Source organism: Equus asinus, chromosome 3 (genome assembly GCF_041296235.1).
Source record: "Equus asinus isolate D_3611 breed Donkey chromosome 3, EquAss-T2T_v2, whole genome shotgun sequence".
NCBI lineage: Eukaryota > Metazoa > Chordata > Mammalia > Perissodactyla > Equidae > Equus > Equus asinus.
The window spans coordinates 20,824,164-20,841,744 of NC_091792.1; the positions used below are offsets into that span (position 1 = coordinate 20,824,164).

A 17,581-nucleotide genomic window follows, 5' to 3' on the forward strand; every position below is an offset into this window, starting at 1 on the left:
AATGTTACTCTGAATTCACTAAACTTGTACATTCTACTTTTATTAAACCCTTCACCTCTTAGACACAATATATCTTTTTCTGATCAAGATTTCTCATCAGTTCAAGCACAGGTATTGAACCCATTTTGAAGCCCTAAACAAGTGCTTTTCAGATGATCTGCAGTATTTAAATACTTAGCTTCTGTAGTAGACAGCCAGGTACAAATTTGTCTTTGCCTCTTAGTTCCATGATCCTGAGTAAATTACTTAATCTCTCTAAGCCTAAATTTCCTCATCTGTAAAGTCTTAGTGATGATAAAAAATGTGCCCTCATGTGGTTACCCTGAGGATAAAATGAGAAAAATCCATGAAATGTGGCTACCTAAAATGTGTCCTAGTATATAGCAAATGTTCAGTGAGTATCTAAGTATATTATTAGTTTGCAATTAGATTATAGATGCACTTTATGTTTTGGGGCATGGACAGTATAGATTTGATCCTTTATATTTTCCATGTGATTATTTTTCTTTCCTTCCCCTTTTTATTGAGGTAAAAGTTACATGCAGCAAAATGCACAGATCTTAAAGGTACAGGGCAATGAGTTTAGACAATTGTGACCAACAACCCAAATAGGATATGGAATATTTCCATTATCCCGGAAAGTTCTAAGAAGCCTCCTTCTAGTCAGTCTCTATCCCCTGCTAGGTAACCACTGCTCTGATTCCTAACCCCATACATTAGTTTTGTTTGCTCTTGAACTTCATTCCTATGATATAATAAAAGAGTATGTACTCTTTTTGCGTTTAACTCCTTTCACTCAACGTGGTGTTTTTTAGGTTCATTTATGTTGTTGCGTGCACCAGTAGTTAATTTTAAAAACTTGCTGATTAGTATTCCATTATACGATATGTCACATCTGGTTTATCCATGTTCCTGTGAATGGTATGTGGGTTGTTTTCACTTTTTGGCTATGATTAATAAAGATGCTATAAACATTTCTGTACAAGTCTTTGTGTGGACATGTTTTTATTTTTCTTTGGTAAATATCTAAGAATGGAAGAGATCCTAGGGTAGGTATATGTTTAACTTAAGGTACTGTCATACAGTTTTCCGGTGTGGTTGTTCCATTTTACACTCCTGTTACCAATTTATGAGAGTCTTTTTAGTTTTAGCTATTCTAGTGAGTGTGAAGTGATGTCTCATTCTGGTTTTAATTTGCAGCTTCCTGATGACTAACGGTGTTGAACATCCTTTTATGTACTTATTGGACATTCTGTATCTTCTTTGTGAAGTTGAAGTGTGAATTCAAAACTTTTTCCACTTTTAAATTTGGGTTGTTTGTCTTTTTATTATTGAATTCTTTATATATTTAGGATATAAATCCTTTGTCAGATAAGAGTATTGTAAATATTGTCTCCTCTTCTGTAGCTTCCTTTTTCATTTTCTTAATGGTATCTTTGATGAGTTTTTAAATTTTGATGAAGTTAGTACTTTATGGTTAGCACTTTTTGTGTTCCCTAAGAAATCTTTTTCTACCCTCAATCATATAAATATTCTTCTACTTTTTCTTCTTCAGCCTTTTGAATTTTAGCTCCAAATTCAGGTCCAAATCCATCTCAAATCAATCTTGTGCATGGTGTGAGGAAGGGGTCAAAGTTCTTTTATATTTTTTCGTATATTTATATAGTTGATCTAGTGCTATTTGTCAACAAGACTTTTCTTTCTCCATTGTTGCCATGGATTTTTGTCTAAAACATATTCTCTGTATATAGGCGGGTCTATTTTTGAACACTACATTCTACTCCATTAACTTATTTATCCATCATTATTTTAATATTACACTGTCTTGATTTTTGATACTATTATAAGTGGTATTGATTTTGAAATTATCTTTTCCAGTTGCTTGTTGCTAGTATATATAAATACAGTGAATTTTTTGTATGTCGATCTTATATCCTTACTTTGCTAAATTTACTTATTTTATTAGTTGTAGTAGTGGTTTTTCTCTAGATTCCTTATGATTTGCTACATCCACACTCATTTACTATGCAAAGAAAAACAGTTTTATTTCCTCCTTCCTAATCTTGATGCCTTTCTCCATTCAATTCCAATTGACGATTTTTATGATAAATTGAGCTCAATTTACCTGAGAAAAGGAAATGTTGAACATCTGATTATTTCTATTCCTTATCAACCTAAAAAAGAATTTTGAGAGGCCTGCTTGATTAGGATATACTACCGAATTCATATTCAGGAATATTTTACTGAAAGACAAATCCTTAAGGTCATGAAAATCTAGAAAGATGAGTTCTATTGATGCTGCTCTTAACTACTTACTGAGGGTGAACGTGAGTGACCATTTTGTTCTGCGGACACTTGGAAGTAGAGATTTCTTATTAGTCTGATTTGCAATGTTAGGATTTTATGGTACTACAAAACGTTATTGAACTTCAAAGTTTTTCATATCATTAGGCCTCCCTGTCTTTCTACAGGCGTTATTAACCTTATTTCAGGCTGAAGAAAATTTGGCAGAACGTACTGAAATAAATCAGCACACTGCAAAGAAAAAGACTGGTAAGAATTTCTGTCCAGGTCTACTCTCTCTTTTGCCAGATACTATGGGTTATCTAAATTAATCCAAACAGTGACTCTCCCCGACAGAAAAAGGAAATTAAAACTTTAAATCAACCCATCATGTTTTCTGCATGTGTGCTTAGGCTCCAGTGGAGAAGGTTCCTTGGATGCTCTTTCATTATCTTAGGCAAATAAGCAGCAGGGGCTTCTGTGTAAATATGCAAATGCACACGCTGAATTAAGGCGTATTGTTTGCTCAGTTAATATGTGCTTTGGAGGAGGCATTATTTGCTTATAAAGCTCTAAAATCCCTTTGTAGATACATCATCTTGGGCTGACAGCTTCGAGAGGTGGAAGTTGATGGAGCACTTACTCTAGCAGTCTGCTTGAAGTGCCATTGGCACGGCTGGTGGGGAGGGGCTGGTGGGGAGGGGGCTGCTGATGGGTGATGCTTCTTTCTGTCACCCCAGCAATGGCACAAACGGAAATAGCAGACAGCGTGTGAAGAGACAATGATAGAGTATGAGGGATACACAGAATGAAAATTACCCAGAATATGGCAAGCCTTCTCCCTGAATAATTGAGAACTTGCTGGAACAGTCACGCACAGAGAAGCACAAAGTGGGGATCTTTCTGTGGGTGCAGTTACAGGAACTACTCCCAATATTCAGCAGAGAGGGAGTATGAGAAGGGAAGATCTGTTGCTTACCTTATGTCCCTATCCAACTCACAGTTTCTAAAATAATGACAGGGAAGAGAGAACTGCTGGGTTTTTGCTGAATTACAGCCATCTGGCTATTACAAGTACAGACAATTAGAGATAATAACAACTCCCTTTCTCCTCTCTTCTAGAAGCTGGCATGCTGAAATTTGGGCTTGTGGCCTTGTATTTGGAGGCCCAGCAGGTGTATTTTGAGTCCTTCCATGTAAAAAAATGTGATCCTAGAATAGCACTGCATATATTCCACTCAGATTAATGATCTCTAGGTAATCAAAAACATGGCCCTATGCAGTTAAATGTCATCTGGACCTAAGTTAGGAGCACTAGATTTTCTTTTAATGACAGGAGACTTTAAATCAAGAAGTGCTTGGTCAAAAGCTCTATTGAAGATTGTTTTCTGTGGATGTGTATCTTATGGCTGATGGCTCCATTAAGTGAGTGGTGCAAACACATCTTCTAGTGTCAAGCTTCTTTTTACTTTTGCCTCTGGTGAATGCTCAAGAATACAGAGGTTATCATAACAAGACAGTAGTAGCTTGAATAAAAAGTTAGAGGTCAAAAAGAGTAAGCTTACTTACTTTGATGAATTTGCTAAGAAAAGTATATGTGACTTTGGCACATTTTTTTTCTGGCCAATTTGTTTGAGGGGAAGTTACAGAATCAAAAGTTTTGAAAAGTGTGACACACCAAGTGAATTCATAAGCCAACTTTCTCCGCGAAACAAAGCTGAAAGGCACAAAAGCACAAAGCAAGGTTTCTGTGGCTGCTACAAACTCACTTCCTTGAAGTTATCCTATTGCTTTTATAAGCTAAATTGCAGTATAGCCAATGGGCAGATAGAAGCAGATGGGGGCCGACTGTGGACATATTCCATCTGCAGGCCATTAGGAGTCTGCTCCAGCTGCCCTGTGCCGTTCTCATTAAACACTAATCAAAAGGCTGGGCTCATCTTTTTTGCAGTGCTCCCTATTTCTTTTAATGCACCTGCAAATAAAATGAAATGGGCTTAATGGACTGAGGCTTTGACTGATTCTCATAGCTCTGCTGCATGGTCACTAGTTGCTTCTCTTGGTAATTTACAAGGTTTCCTGCTGTATGATAAAACACAGGTGCTCAGGCTGTCATCCAGAGCAATGATTTATTAGCTTTAGTGGTACCACAGACCTCAGGCAGCAGGCACTAAATCAAGAGAATATATACTGAAGTAATATGTTTTCCAATGATGACCCATGGAGACTCTTTAGCTGTTCATGCCCTTTACCCACTGCTGTTGGTTTTGCCATTTCTCCTCATTATTTTAAAGCCCTCAGGATTCACTTCCTGTCTTAATTTCTCACCTGCCAGGATGGCCTCACCACCAGCTTTATTGCTATAGATTTCTAGTCGATCCCTCACACCACCGAAGAGTTTCAGCTAATGAGTAGGACAAAGGGAACCTCAGGGGCTTTTTCAGGCCTCAGGGACACTCAGAATTTCTATTCTGGGCTTTACTTTGATATGGTTGCCAGACAGTAAAAGCTAACATTGTCCTTTTAAAAAACTCTACTTTGAGGTTAAATATGTCTGGACATTGTTTTGGAACATTTCATCTACTGAATATTTCTTCATGGAAATTTGTTAAGGGGTCCTGCCTTCCTATTTTTATGACAGTGACTATCAATCAAAGTGACTTCTTGCTGATTATCAGAGAGCCCTATGAACAGATCAGAGAGATTTTTAATTACTATTAAACGCCTGCCAAACGTGGGCACAGGGAAGAATCACTCAGTCAGACAAAGCAGAAGCCTGGTGTGGACTCTGAATTTTAATGAATGGACAGATCAGAGATGTAAAGGGAGTCCTACTAGGTTAGAAAGCGAATATCAGGAGCAAAATGTCCAAAATCATGCTGAAAACTGAAAAAGGCAGGCTGAGAACAGACAAGTCAATGATGTAAAATATTAAGTAAGATAACAAAAATGAACACTAATTATATACAACAGACTAAAAAAATCCAGAACTTTGCCCTAAATAGGAGATCCAAAGCTTCACTCCAAAGGCATGTGGAGTCAGCGCTCATTGCCTTGCCTGTGTAAGCTGAGGAATGACAGGTGCAGAGCCGGGATGACAGAGCAGCGGAAGCAGGGAGATGTTAGAACCTTCATGACTCAGGATCCTGGGATTTGCCAACACCAAAGTGAGATCGCCAAGAGGTGAAGATGGTGACCATTTAGGAGATTTCTGAGTACCCTCAAAGGCAATGGCTACCCAATTTGTTAAAATGAAGAAGTGGAAATATATATGATCCCCCACGGTGATACTCAAAATGTTCAACAATTGTTGAGGCATGGCCCTGACCCTTCAGAATGGACACCAGCCATGCCTGGAGTAGGAGCCTGGATGCCTCTCCTGGGACAGGCATTAGGCTCTTCCTGGCTATATCGTGGGGAGGTCTGGGAATCCTGGGAGCAGGCTAAGCAGCCAGGGCTGTGAGGAGCCCTTGGGGGCTTCAGAGCCATGACTTCCCACAAACCATTAAGAAAAGATTTCAATATGTTGACAACCTCTTGAACTCAACCAGCGCATACTGGTTGATTTTCAGTCCTGTCAAATTTCTCTTTTATGAATTTTAATTCATGATATTGCAGAAAATCTCCCTTTTATCTTCTCTTCTTAAATTATATAGTGAGAGAGAAAAAACTGAGACTTTTAGGAGCAAATAAACATTGTGAGGCAATGACTTTTCTCTTCCGACTCCTTACATGCCAAATGAAAAAGCAGCCTGCATACTGTGGCAACAGTAAGAAACGGCCCTCTGGCATTTCCCAAAGCTCATCTTTCACAACCAGTCCTGAACTGTTCTACCTTTCTTGCTCCTTTATATTGGTTTTTAGACTGAAGATTGATTCTGCTGTTATATCAGATGCGTCAACTTCTCAAGTTTTTTAAAACACTAGCAAACACCATCTTCACCGTATTTGAGAAAGGAAATTGACTAAAAGAGCTAGAAGGGAACTTGAGGAGCCATTTACACAATTTTCTAATGGGCATTGTACGGAATAGGCACTCACAAATATTTGTTGAATAAATAAATGGGTAAATGAGTGCAGTGGAATTATACTTGATACAATCAGAAAGAATATATATCTATCATTATGTCTTATGTTATTCTTAGTATTGTTAAATCAATATAAACAAGTTATAAAAAGTATAAGCAATACAAAAACGGCCATTTTCCTTGACTGCATGGTATTCCACTGAATAGAAGAAATGTGATTTATATAACCTACTTCTTACTGATAGACATTTGAATTATTTCTACTTTTTATCCTTTTCAACAATTCTACAATATTCATGTTTTTGAACTTGTTTAAGTATTTCTATAAGATAAATTCTGGGAGAGGAATTGAGGTAAAAAAGGTATACACATTTAAAATTGTAGTACATGTTGCAAGATCACTCTCAAAAAAGTTATACTAATTTATACTCTAACCTGATGTTTGTGAGAGTACTTGTTTCTCCACATTCTCAACAAATACTGGTGCTACTATTTTTAAAAATTGCAGTCTTTATGGTGAAGAATTATACCTCTGTATTGCTTAATTTAAATGTTTCCAACTATTGGTGAAGTTGAACATCTTTTCATATGTTTAGTGACATTTATGTTTTTTCCAAGCATTTCCAGCTTACGTTTTTTGACATTTTTCAGTTGTGGTGCTTGCATAATTTTTCTTATTGATTTGTAAGATCCTTTTGTATATTAGGGAAATCAACCTTTTATCTGTGATCTGTGTTGCATTTTTATTTGTTTGTTTTTAATTTTGGTTATGCCATGTTGTATCATTTTTGTTGTACAGAAGTTTATAATTTTCATATTATTAAATTTATCATTTTTTCTTTATGGTTTTCATGTCATGTTTAGAAAATCTTTCCTCACTACAAGATTTGTGTAAAATAAATATGACTATATTTCTTCTAGTCCTTCTTTTTCTTTTTTAAAGATGGTACCTGAGCTAACATCTATTGCCAATCTTTTTTTTTTTTCCTTCTTCTCTCCAAACTCCCCCACTACCTAGTTGTATATTTTAGCTGTGAGTGCCTCTGGTTGTGCTATGTGGGACGCTGCCTCAGCGTGGCTTGATGAATGGTGCCATGTCTGTGCCCAGGATCCGAACCGGCAAAACCCTGGGCCACCAAAGTGGAGCGCGCCAACTTAACCAGTCAGCCACGTGGCCAGCCCCTCTTCTAGTTCTCCTGTGTTTTCATGATTTTACGTTTAAGTCTTTATTCCATCTAGAATTTTCCAACTTATATTTAAAGACTTCTAGAGAAAGATATTCTATAGTCTTTCTGGTTAACACATTCCAGTCATTAGCCCCTAGAATGCTTTAGAAGAATCTTTCTTAGAAACATAGAATTTTAAAGCTAAAGAAAAAATCTTTGTTATTTTAAAAATAAAGGAACTAAGATCTTGAGAGGTTAATAAACATAGCGACTTAGAGGCACAGGGGAGAGTAGACCCCACATCTCTGATTTCTGGTTTAGGAACCTTTTCCCTGTGTTATGCTGACATTTAAAATGTTTAAATAAACCCTTCAGACCAAAGCTCAAATGCGTCCTTCCTGGTTTTTGTCTTCAGTGGGGCCGTATTTCATTTTTTGCGTGTCCATGAAAACCATGAATATATTAATTTCTATTCAGCCATTCATCCCCACATTAAGTGAATGGATACAGATATTATACATTTGAGAACTATGTATAAGTGTGAGTAAAGAGAGTGTAGTGGAAAAAATTTAGAATCTCAGGAGTGTTTGATCACGACCACTATTATTGACATCTGACTGTGATAATTTAGTTTTGAGAAATATCTATGATCTCTTAGGAAGAAGCAGAAAACTTTCTCTGACTAATATTTTGAATCATTAGCCACTTGAGAAGAAAATGGACAGTAAACCATAATGTTTGCATTTACTAAACAGCATATTCAATTACATTAAAAAAATAGAATGCAGTGTTAAATGGCTTATGTTATTAGAATCAGTATTCAGTTTCTGCTACTTTTGTGCATAAACAGGCACAAATACATCATAAATTTATACATGTCTAGAAATCTGTTTTCTCGCCACTTTGCCCTCTCCCTTCACTCTCTGTGGAACTCCTGGTCCTACCCTGCCTGTCCAGGGCTTCCACCATCTGCTTTCCTTTGCTCTGTGATAGTGATGCCTTCTGTTTTTGGCCTGCTTGCTGGATTTCTGACCTGTGTTTGCCTGATCTCTGGGAGCTGTGAGGCTTTGCTCCCCTCTGTCTGCCTGATTCCTGACTCGCTGCTCTGTCCAGCCCTTTGACGTGCGTCCTTCTGGACTCCTGCCTGCTGCCTGCCTTATGGCTAACTCACAGTTTAGCTCATAACTTCTCACTTGGGTGAATTCCTGGCTCTTCCAGTTTCAGTTTCACCACCCTAACTGCATTTCTATTATAGTCCACAGTGCTAGCATTAATATCTAGGATTCAAGACCATTTCTTTTTACCTTTTTCTATTGTGGAGAATATATAACATATAAATACAACTTCACCAACCTCACTGAGGCATGAGGACATTTTGGGATTGGGGGTCAAGTCACACGCAGATAGTTCACAGGAACACTTTCAAGTTGTTTCTTTAGTTAGGCATAGACTGGAGACACATCAATATGATTCTTTGTGGTTTCCTTTATTTAAGATTTTCCCTGACTCTTGGGAGCACTGTCCTTTTAAAATAAATTTTATTCTAATTTCTCCTGAAATCTCAGGATGACTGATTTCTTTAGATAGTATTCCAAGTTCCAAGAGAAGTCATTTTGGTACCAAGTCAAAATAGTTCTTTTTGAATCCTTCTGACTCATGCCTCTGTCAGTGCTATGAGTATTCTGCCCACAAAAAAGTCTCTGAAGAGTAAGTGTCCCCTCTGCGTGTTTCAGCGAGCTGAAGAGCAACCTCAAATTCTACTTCTATACCCTGTCTCTTCTCAGTTCTTGTTTCATCCCTTTTTGAACTCCAAGTCCTAAAAGGCTCTAGGTTTCCTTAAAACTTTGCTCCTAACGTTGTAAACCTCCTAGATAAGATAAAATTTCAAGATCTCCAGGCATTCTACCTAATTAAAAACCTTCTTTTGCTTCTCACATGCCACATACTCTTTGTTAGGATGTCACTAATTACTAATGTTATTTATTTTCTTCATCTCTAATTTGATGAATACAACAGTAACAATAATTTCAAACATGTACTGAGCAGTCAATAAACACTAGCTTTTATTATTATGTTTACTGTCTCCATGATTGCTTATTTTTTAAGGAGATGAGCTAAATCTAAAAAGAAAGTGTTTGTTTTTGCATAACATATGTCTTTTCCTTGAGTTAAGTAGTCCATTCAAAATGTATTATATACATAACATAAAAAATTCAGAGGAGGGGAAACAAAAATTAAAACATAAAATTATTATGAATAAGGTGTTGTAAATGAACAGTAATTGTTAATGCCCATTATTGCTAATTTTAGATGTATAAAATATCATTGCTATCCTATTAGTTTGTTTTTATGAATGTAAGGGTTTTTACGGGATTCCTCATAACTTCCGTCCCCTCATTCTGATTTCTTTTAAGCTTTGAGTTTTTCAGTCCTTGTAAAGGTAGAGTATCTTTGACAGCTCAGGGAGGCCCATGCCCTCTGTCCCTGAGACTTGTTGTTTTAGGATTTTAGCACACTTCAGAAGTGAATTTTCCAGCCACAGGGATTTTCAGGGTCATTCTTTGTAATTCAGAGACCAGGCTGTGACGGACGTGATATGGGAAGCAGAGTCTAGTCTTGGGGGCTGAAGGAGCGGGCCTGGTAAGGGGATCAAGGCTATAGCTGCTGAGTTCAACTCACTGCATTATTGATCCCAGAGGAAAACTGGATAAAGGCCAAGACAGAAGTCCAGTTGGGCAGATCTATTTAAACACTACACAGAATGAGACTGAAATAGAGTGACTGCAGCCCAGGGGGCTAGATTCCTTCCAGACTGACTTCTTAGTAGGAAAGGGGCAGCAACTTATAGCCAGACACTCACTTGGACTAGAGCTCACTGGTTACAGTCTCTGCAGAATGGAGCAAAGTTATTCAGAGCTGGATTTCAGTCATGTTCTATTTAGTGGCTTGAACAAGCATTTTCTCTGTGCTTCAATTTCCTAACCTATGTAATGAGAATAACCATACCTATCTCTTATGAAATTAAATTTGATAGCATTGCAGTTAAATTTGGTAATGTATGAAAAATACTTAAGACAGTGACTGGCACATAGTAAGTACTCAATAAATGCTAGATACCATTATTATTGTTGTTGTCGTCATCATTGTTGTTGTTATTTAAGACTGAAGCTGAGGGCCAAGCAGAGGCAAGCGAGAAGTCGTACACAACGACTTTTAGGAGTGAGGTTTTGCCACTCACACTCTATAAAAAAATTCATTCTAGTGGTATTTTAGCCTTTCAAAGGAGAACTTCCTTAAGATGGGGTGAGCAATGCCCTTGTCCATACCTTCTCAGAGAACCTTTCTAAGGTTTTACATTAGATCTGCTTCCTAAGAGCTCAATGATGTTGGCAAAGGATATAAAGATGGGGATGTTATATAAAGTCCTTCTGGCCCTTCAAGTCAATAAAAACCAGTTATATTGCAGCTCATTTGATCCTAGACCCAGATTTGAAGAGTTGTATATGGCAGCTACAGGGGCTGAGCATTGTAGAGCCTGTCAGGAGAAGTAAAATAAACCCAAGTTTCCTTTAGTAACTGCTGCACATATATAATTTCCTTCTCTTTTATTTAATGTTAATTGAGAGAATGAGGTATGGTATACAAGAACTGTAAAAAATTGAGTATGCCCTCAAAGATCTTACACTTCTGTGGGAAGAGAAGATATATATAAATGTACCAGAAAAACATGATTGCCTCTGCCCTCCACCCACCAGTATGACTGGAAACAAACTGGTAGGTATAAATAGAAGACTTTCACAAGGTATAGAGAAGTCTAATGGAGCATTTTGTTAGGCTGTAGTCAAAAGACATTGGGACCAGCATTGTAATTATTCTTCTCATTATATTTATTATTATTTAGGACTGCAGCAGGAAGGCCAGGCAGAGGCAAGCAAGAAACTGACACATTATGACTTTCAGAGTGAGGAAGTAGTTCATGCTAATTCCCCCCCGGGAGACATATAGGGGGAAGAAAGCAGCGAAGGGTGCCTATGAGGGTGATCAAGTCCAGGCAGACTCCCTGCTGAGTCTGTTTCCTGCTTTAAAAGGCTGAACAGGAATTAGTCACATAGAATCAGGAGTGCAGGGTTTTGGAGACAGTGCTAATCAACTGCCTGGCAGAGTCCATGGAGGCCATAGGCAGCAGGCCTTAGGCGAGATCTGGAATGGCAGGCAGGCTGTGTGGTGTGAAACACAGGAGGTGAATCATTTTTCTTTTCTTTCTGTGACTCCATAAGTAAAATCGACATTACTCACTACCAGGGCTTTTGGAGTTGGATATTTTGGGGGGAATTGTAAGGGAAGATAGGGAAGAGTACTGAATCCGGCCTCAGGTGAATATGGGATGTGCCCAAAGGATCCCAGGACATATTTGGATTACAGGTCACTCACCATAATAAAGCATAAGATTGATAAGTGTCATAAGAGAAGTACAAAAGGAACATTATCAGAAGTCTGAGTAGTGAAAAGTTGCTTCTAGCCGAGGAGTAGAGAGAGGAGGGAAAAAGAAGGAGGAAAGCTTTGCAAAAGAGTTAATTGGTTTGGGCTTTGGGAAATGGCATAGTGGACACTGTGGCTCATTCCCTAATATCCACTCTACCTTGATGGTTTGTGTAAACCAGTTGTAGTGATGCCCTGCCCTTTGTCAAGGATTAGTTCAGAGATGCACTGCCCCATGCTAATTTGGACCAATAAGACCTGTAAAGTGTGTTGGAGCTTTGGGGAGGAAGTGACTCTCTTTCTGCTACTGGATGAGAACAAGAAATCTTTTAGCCTCAATTGCTACTGGCAGTGCTCCTGCTACCACAAGAAAAACCAGTCTTCCCATGAAACCACAACAGAGGAGAGCAGACCTGAGGGACAGAAAGAGCCTATCTCCCTGCTCACAATAATATAGAGAGGTAGGAGTTGAATATGTGGAATTATAGAAATTCTGTAGACCTATGAGCAAAGGCATATAGGTGAGAAAGTTTAAAGTACGTGTGGAGAGCAGCCAGGAGCTCTCCACCAATAATCCTCTCCACACCTACCAGCCCTGTCTATCCAGCATCTGAAAACAGTGTATAAAGAACCATTTGTGCTGTTTTAGAAAAAGTGTTTAGTTGTTTTAACTTCAAGACTGTGGTTATTATTGCTTTTGAGCTTTATAAATTTGAACAGATAGAAAAAATCAGTTGTTTAGTGGTTGATCACTTTCCTTAATGGCTGGTTAATTTTGATGTGTTTTAAGAAATTGCTGTGTCAGTAGTTGTGTTTGAGTTTCCATTACAGTCTCTTAGTCACCCCCTCTCTGCCACAGCAAGGTGTTGTGGGAAGAGCTTTGGAGAGAGTTACCTGTGGCTTTGAATCCCAACTTTTGGTTGTATGATAGCTAACTTTCGAACTGTGTTTTCTTCTACTATACCCTGACGATCTTTTTTGTTAAAATAAAGTCCTGTTCTTGTTCTAATGTTATTGTAGTCCCTGAAATCAAGACTTGACCTACTGAAACAATAGTCCCTCTTCTGGGGTTTTCAGGGAGAGAAGACTCTGAGAAAAGACTTTGTTATGTCACAGGATGAGGAGATTGTTACTTGGTACTCTGGTCAAATTCCATTTGTAATATTTGTATTCTACCTTATTAAAATTCCTACAATTTAAAAAAATTAACCATTTTCAGGTGTTTAATTTTTCCTTCTTTGTTATTCCTTGTTTTACTGAATGGTTTTCAGCCAGCTGGACTGTAAGCTCAATGAACAGAGGAATTTTTTACGGGTTTTGTTCACTATGTTATAACGAATACTCAGAAGTGCTTGAAGCATACTTAACTCTCAATAAATATTTGCTGTATGAGTGAATTACTCAGCATTATTATATACCACATGAGAGCTAGAATTTTTTCATGTTGGGAAGAATGTTTTCTTCATCACTTATTTTATTAATTTTGTTAATTGAATTTAATTGTTCATTGGAAATTTATTCTCTAGATGATAAATGGTTATATGAAGTATTTTTAAATCAAATTATGTAAACTTTTGTTTACTGAATTTTAAAATGAATTTAGATTTTGAAAGCAACACTATAATCTATACATACAGAACATCTCCTTTGTTAAGAAGATGCACATGAATAGTTTGGTTTAAGTAATCCTGTCCATTTTGATGAGCTGGCTTTTGGTGTTTTAACATAGAACAAAATAAAAAGTAGAAAAATTGTTTAATTCTTCTTTCCATACTTAACCTAGATATACTTAATCTCATTGGCTGCCGTTGTCACCCTGATATTCAGATTCAAAAATATCAAAGATGAGGAAAAGTTTAATTTAGTAAAATGAAGACTCTCCTCTATTTGTCCCACGAACCGAGAAACAAATGAAACAGGAAAAAAAATTAAAAAGAAAAAATTAACCAATCCTCCAAAGGCAAGTTAACTGAAACAAAAATATTTGAAATAATAAATGTCTCCAGATACCTAGATTTACACTTTGTTTGCCTTGCTGTAAATAAATGGCTGCTATAAGTAAGAGCAGTTGTAAATGACTGTGACCGCACTGTGTGGATAGCGAAGACATACGTCTTGATGGGAAACAAGGGACACGGAACATAATGAGATTCAACAGAGGGATTTGGGACTTAACTCCTCTTCACGGAGTGAAACCAGATTCATAGCAGTAGAAGGACTCCATAAACATAATTCACTGAAATGAGAGGGTGATAAAAGGTCTTTTTTCTTGTCTTTTGCAGGGATAAATTACACCCGAAGCTACAGAAATGTTCCTTTCCAGCTTCAGATTAAGTGTGCTTGTGTAATAAACATTTCCGTAACATTTGACTTCTATAACCTAGACAGCTCAATTAGGGCTGAACGATAAAATACAACTTCCATACACTTTGTGAGCACTTAATGTGACTGAGGGCCTGTTAGCAAGAAATCTTGCGGAAAATAGGTCTTGTCAAGTGTTTAAGGAAATGAATTGGTATTGTGTTTAACAAATATATATATGACATATATGTGTATATATGTATATATATTCTTTTAGATTCTGTGTAAATTAATTTTATTGACATATTTTAGTCTCCTTCTTGTGTGAAAATCTTTTTTCCATTCTCCCTCCTATTTGCTTGGAAACTATACGAAACTTGGGAAATTGTTCCATGTAGGCAGAGATGTTTAAAGAAGTCTGGAACTCTGAAAACTCACATAGTATGGAGGAAGCCTTAACCCAAATCTCGAAACTGTCATGAATGGAAGGTAAAACCAGAGATCCCCTTGACTTGGAATTGTATGGCTTGATTAATTTGCATATTTTCTGGAGGAGAGTAAATATCAGGCCTCTTGCAGGATTGGCTGAGCATAAGACCTCAGATGGATGCGTGGTCTTCAAGAACCACTGGGCACTGGAGACATTCTGAAATCTTCCCGACTCACTCATCTATGTATTAGCACTAGAAGCTCCTTCCACACTGTCATTCTACCCTTTGTGTGGCCTCATTACAGTGTCATAAATATTGTCATGATTATCTACTAAAGAAAGCTTCAATTTCTTAGACCCTCTTTCAAAGACTTCTGAAACTAGCCTTACTGTAATTTATACCATCTTGTAGTTAGGATTCCATTTGCTTATGTGTGTAGAGTCCCTGTTCTAGGCCAGTGGCTTTCATGTGATTCATCTATTTAATTAGAACTTATTTTCTACCACACTATTTCATGCTTCCAAGTTTCATGGCAAACCACAGTCTTTTTTTTTTTTTTTTAATGATTGGTACCTGAGCTAACAACTGTTGCCAATCTCTTTTTTTTTCTTTGTGCTTTTTCTCCCCAAATCCCCCCAGTACATAGTTATATATTTTAGTTGTGTGTCCTTCTAGTTGTGGCACTTAGGACACCACCTCATCGTGGCCTGACTAGCGGTGCCATGTCCACACCCAGGATCCGAACCAGTGAAACCCTGGGCAGCCATAGTGGAGCCCCCGAACTTAACCACTCAGCCATGGGCTGGCCCCCAAACCACAGTCTTATTGTTCCTCCTTTCTCCACCTTTCTCTTGTCATTCCCTCTGCGCCCTCTACCAAGTGGGGCTCTGCTTCTTCAGTTGTTTCAAGCCCTTTTGCTGCACCCTCTCAGGTGGACTCTCCATGTGAACCCTTCCCTGGTCCTGTAGGCAGAAGAGTCTCCCCTCCAACTCCTTTCTTGCTTCGCTTTTACTTCTCTTATGACACATCAATTTCTACTTGTATTATTGGTATTTCTGTACCTGTCTCCTCTCCCTTGAGGGCAGAGCTGGTGACAGATTCGGTCATGCTTGCGACTAGGGCTGTATATTCAACTCTTATTTTTCCATTTATATTGAACATATTTATAAACAGGTCCTGCTGTCTGAGAACTCAGGCAGTAGTTTTTTGAATATATATAAATACCTCGTATACATATATTCAAGTACCTTGACACTAATGTTGTAAGGAGGACCCGGACAATGATGAATAATTCAGAATACCGAAACAGAGTTCCAAGTGTAGAGGAAAACGATCATAGTGTCTTCCTGAAAAATTTGTTATTTCTAGCTTAAAAGAGAAATCTTACAGACTAAACAGAGAGAGAAAATTCGGGTAACATCAAAAAGTAAAAAGATTAATTTTTAATGTTACATGATGTCTCTCGAAGGAGATAATTCAGATGTCAGTTGTACCTTTTCTTTACTAGATTGGTTTATTGTCATGGTGAGGAGGAGATGGGAGGAAGCCCTGAGCTTTTCAAAGGGCTTGTTTACCAGCGTTCCGATCACATAAGATAAGTGAGACTTTAGGGAATTCTTTATTTGCACTTCTAATTGTTTCCTTAAAGGCGTCCATAAAAATTCATTCAGAAAGCTGCACCAGATTTAAGGAGATAAAATAAGACCTCAGATGGCTGTTAGTAATACAAATAACTTAAAGAGCTTTTGCAAATTGCATGTCAGCCACAATTAACAATATGATGTTTATTTTGGTGCGGATGAATACCCTCGGTAAGCAGTCTCTCCCAGTTATCAACGGTTCCTTTTATAACGTGGTCGTAACTGAAGCATTTTGCCTCGCTTAAGACAGATGGGGGTACAGCAAGTGCTGACGACTGTTTATGCTGATATAGCTTGCAGACAACCAGCTCCACCTTGTCTTTTGAGCAATGGCTGTCCCCCTGGTGAAGGGAGCCACACGAACATTGGAGCCTGGATCACAGTCACCATACCCTGAGAATTCTGCCAGATTGCAGTGATTTTGGCGTTGCCTAATTCACATGCAGTGAAATTGTGGGGAGATTTTGAACAAATACTGATTGGAGAGAAGCAGATGAGTGTCATGATTACCATTTTTTAGTATTCTCTTTTCTTAGTGTAAAAATTGTCTACCCTCTTGAGAAGAAATAAATAAGATATGGAAATGTTGCTCCACTGCGTGAGAAGCCAGACAAATATTTTCGTTTCTACTACGGAAGGTTTTCTGGTGCTTGTCAAAATTTCTTGTGTGATCTGTGATTCTGCACTCATACCCCACAGCAGTGCTTGCTTTGTGATAGCGCTGAGCGTGCACTTGGTATCAATAAAAGCAATATTTGGAGACATTGAAATGGATTTAAAAGCCAGTCAATTAGTCTGGTGATTAATCTGCCAGCCCTCTCTTCTTGCCCGGCCGTTGCAGTGCTCACCATAAACTATGACTGAACTAGCAACAGCCCTTTTCTGATGACGCATGGCCTAATGATAATGATTTTATCTCTTCTAGGGATGTTTTGTGCCTATCCTGAATCATCTTGATGGCTTTGTTTTTACCATAAACATCAAATGGCACTATATTGGGAACATTATGTAACAATTAACCACATTTTAATTTGTCTGACAATTATGGAGACACAGTGCTATGGTGGAAATGGACCACTTCACTGCCCTATTAAAGATGCTGAGTGTAATATCTTTTCTGTGCAAGACTCATACACAGAGATGCTGCTTCCATTAGTTAAGAGGGTGTTTGGCTGCAAATAATAGAAAAAGCCTGCCGCAGTGTTTGAACATGCTCTGTCATTCTTAGTGTGTAGAATGACAGAAACTTTGTT

The 17,581-nt window shown here is 37.9% G+C and overlaps 1 protein-coding gene across 1 annotated transcript in view; it reads left to right on the top strand.

Moving 5' to 3' along the window:
• Nucleotides 1-7,229, top strand: part of C3H4orf33 (chromosome 3 C4orf33 homolog) — a 134,052-nt gene extending 126,823 nt beyond the window's left edge. Inside the window, exons 12-13 of the transcript XR_011501914.1 lie at nucleotides 2,472-2,553; nucleotides 3,406-7,229. The gene's annotated coding sequence lies outside the window, so the exon portion shown is untranslated. The remainder of the gene's footprint in view (nucleotides 1-2,471; nucleotides 2,554-3,405) is intronic.
• The last annotated feature ends 10,352 nt before the right edge of the window (nucleotides 7,230-17,581 follow it).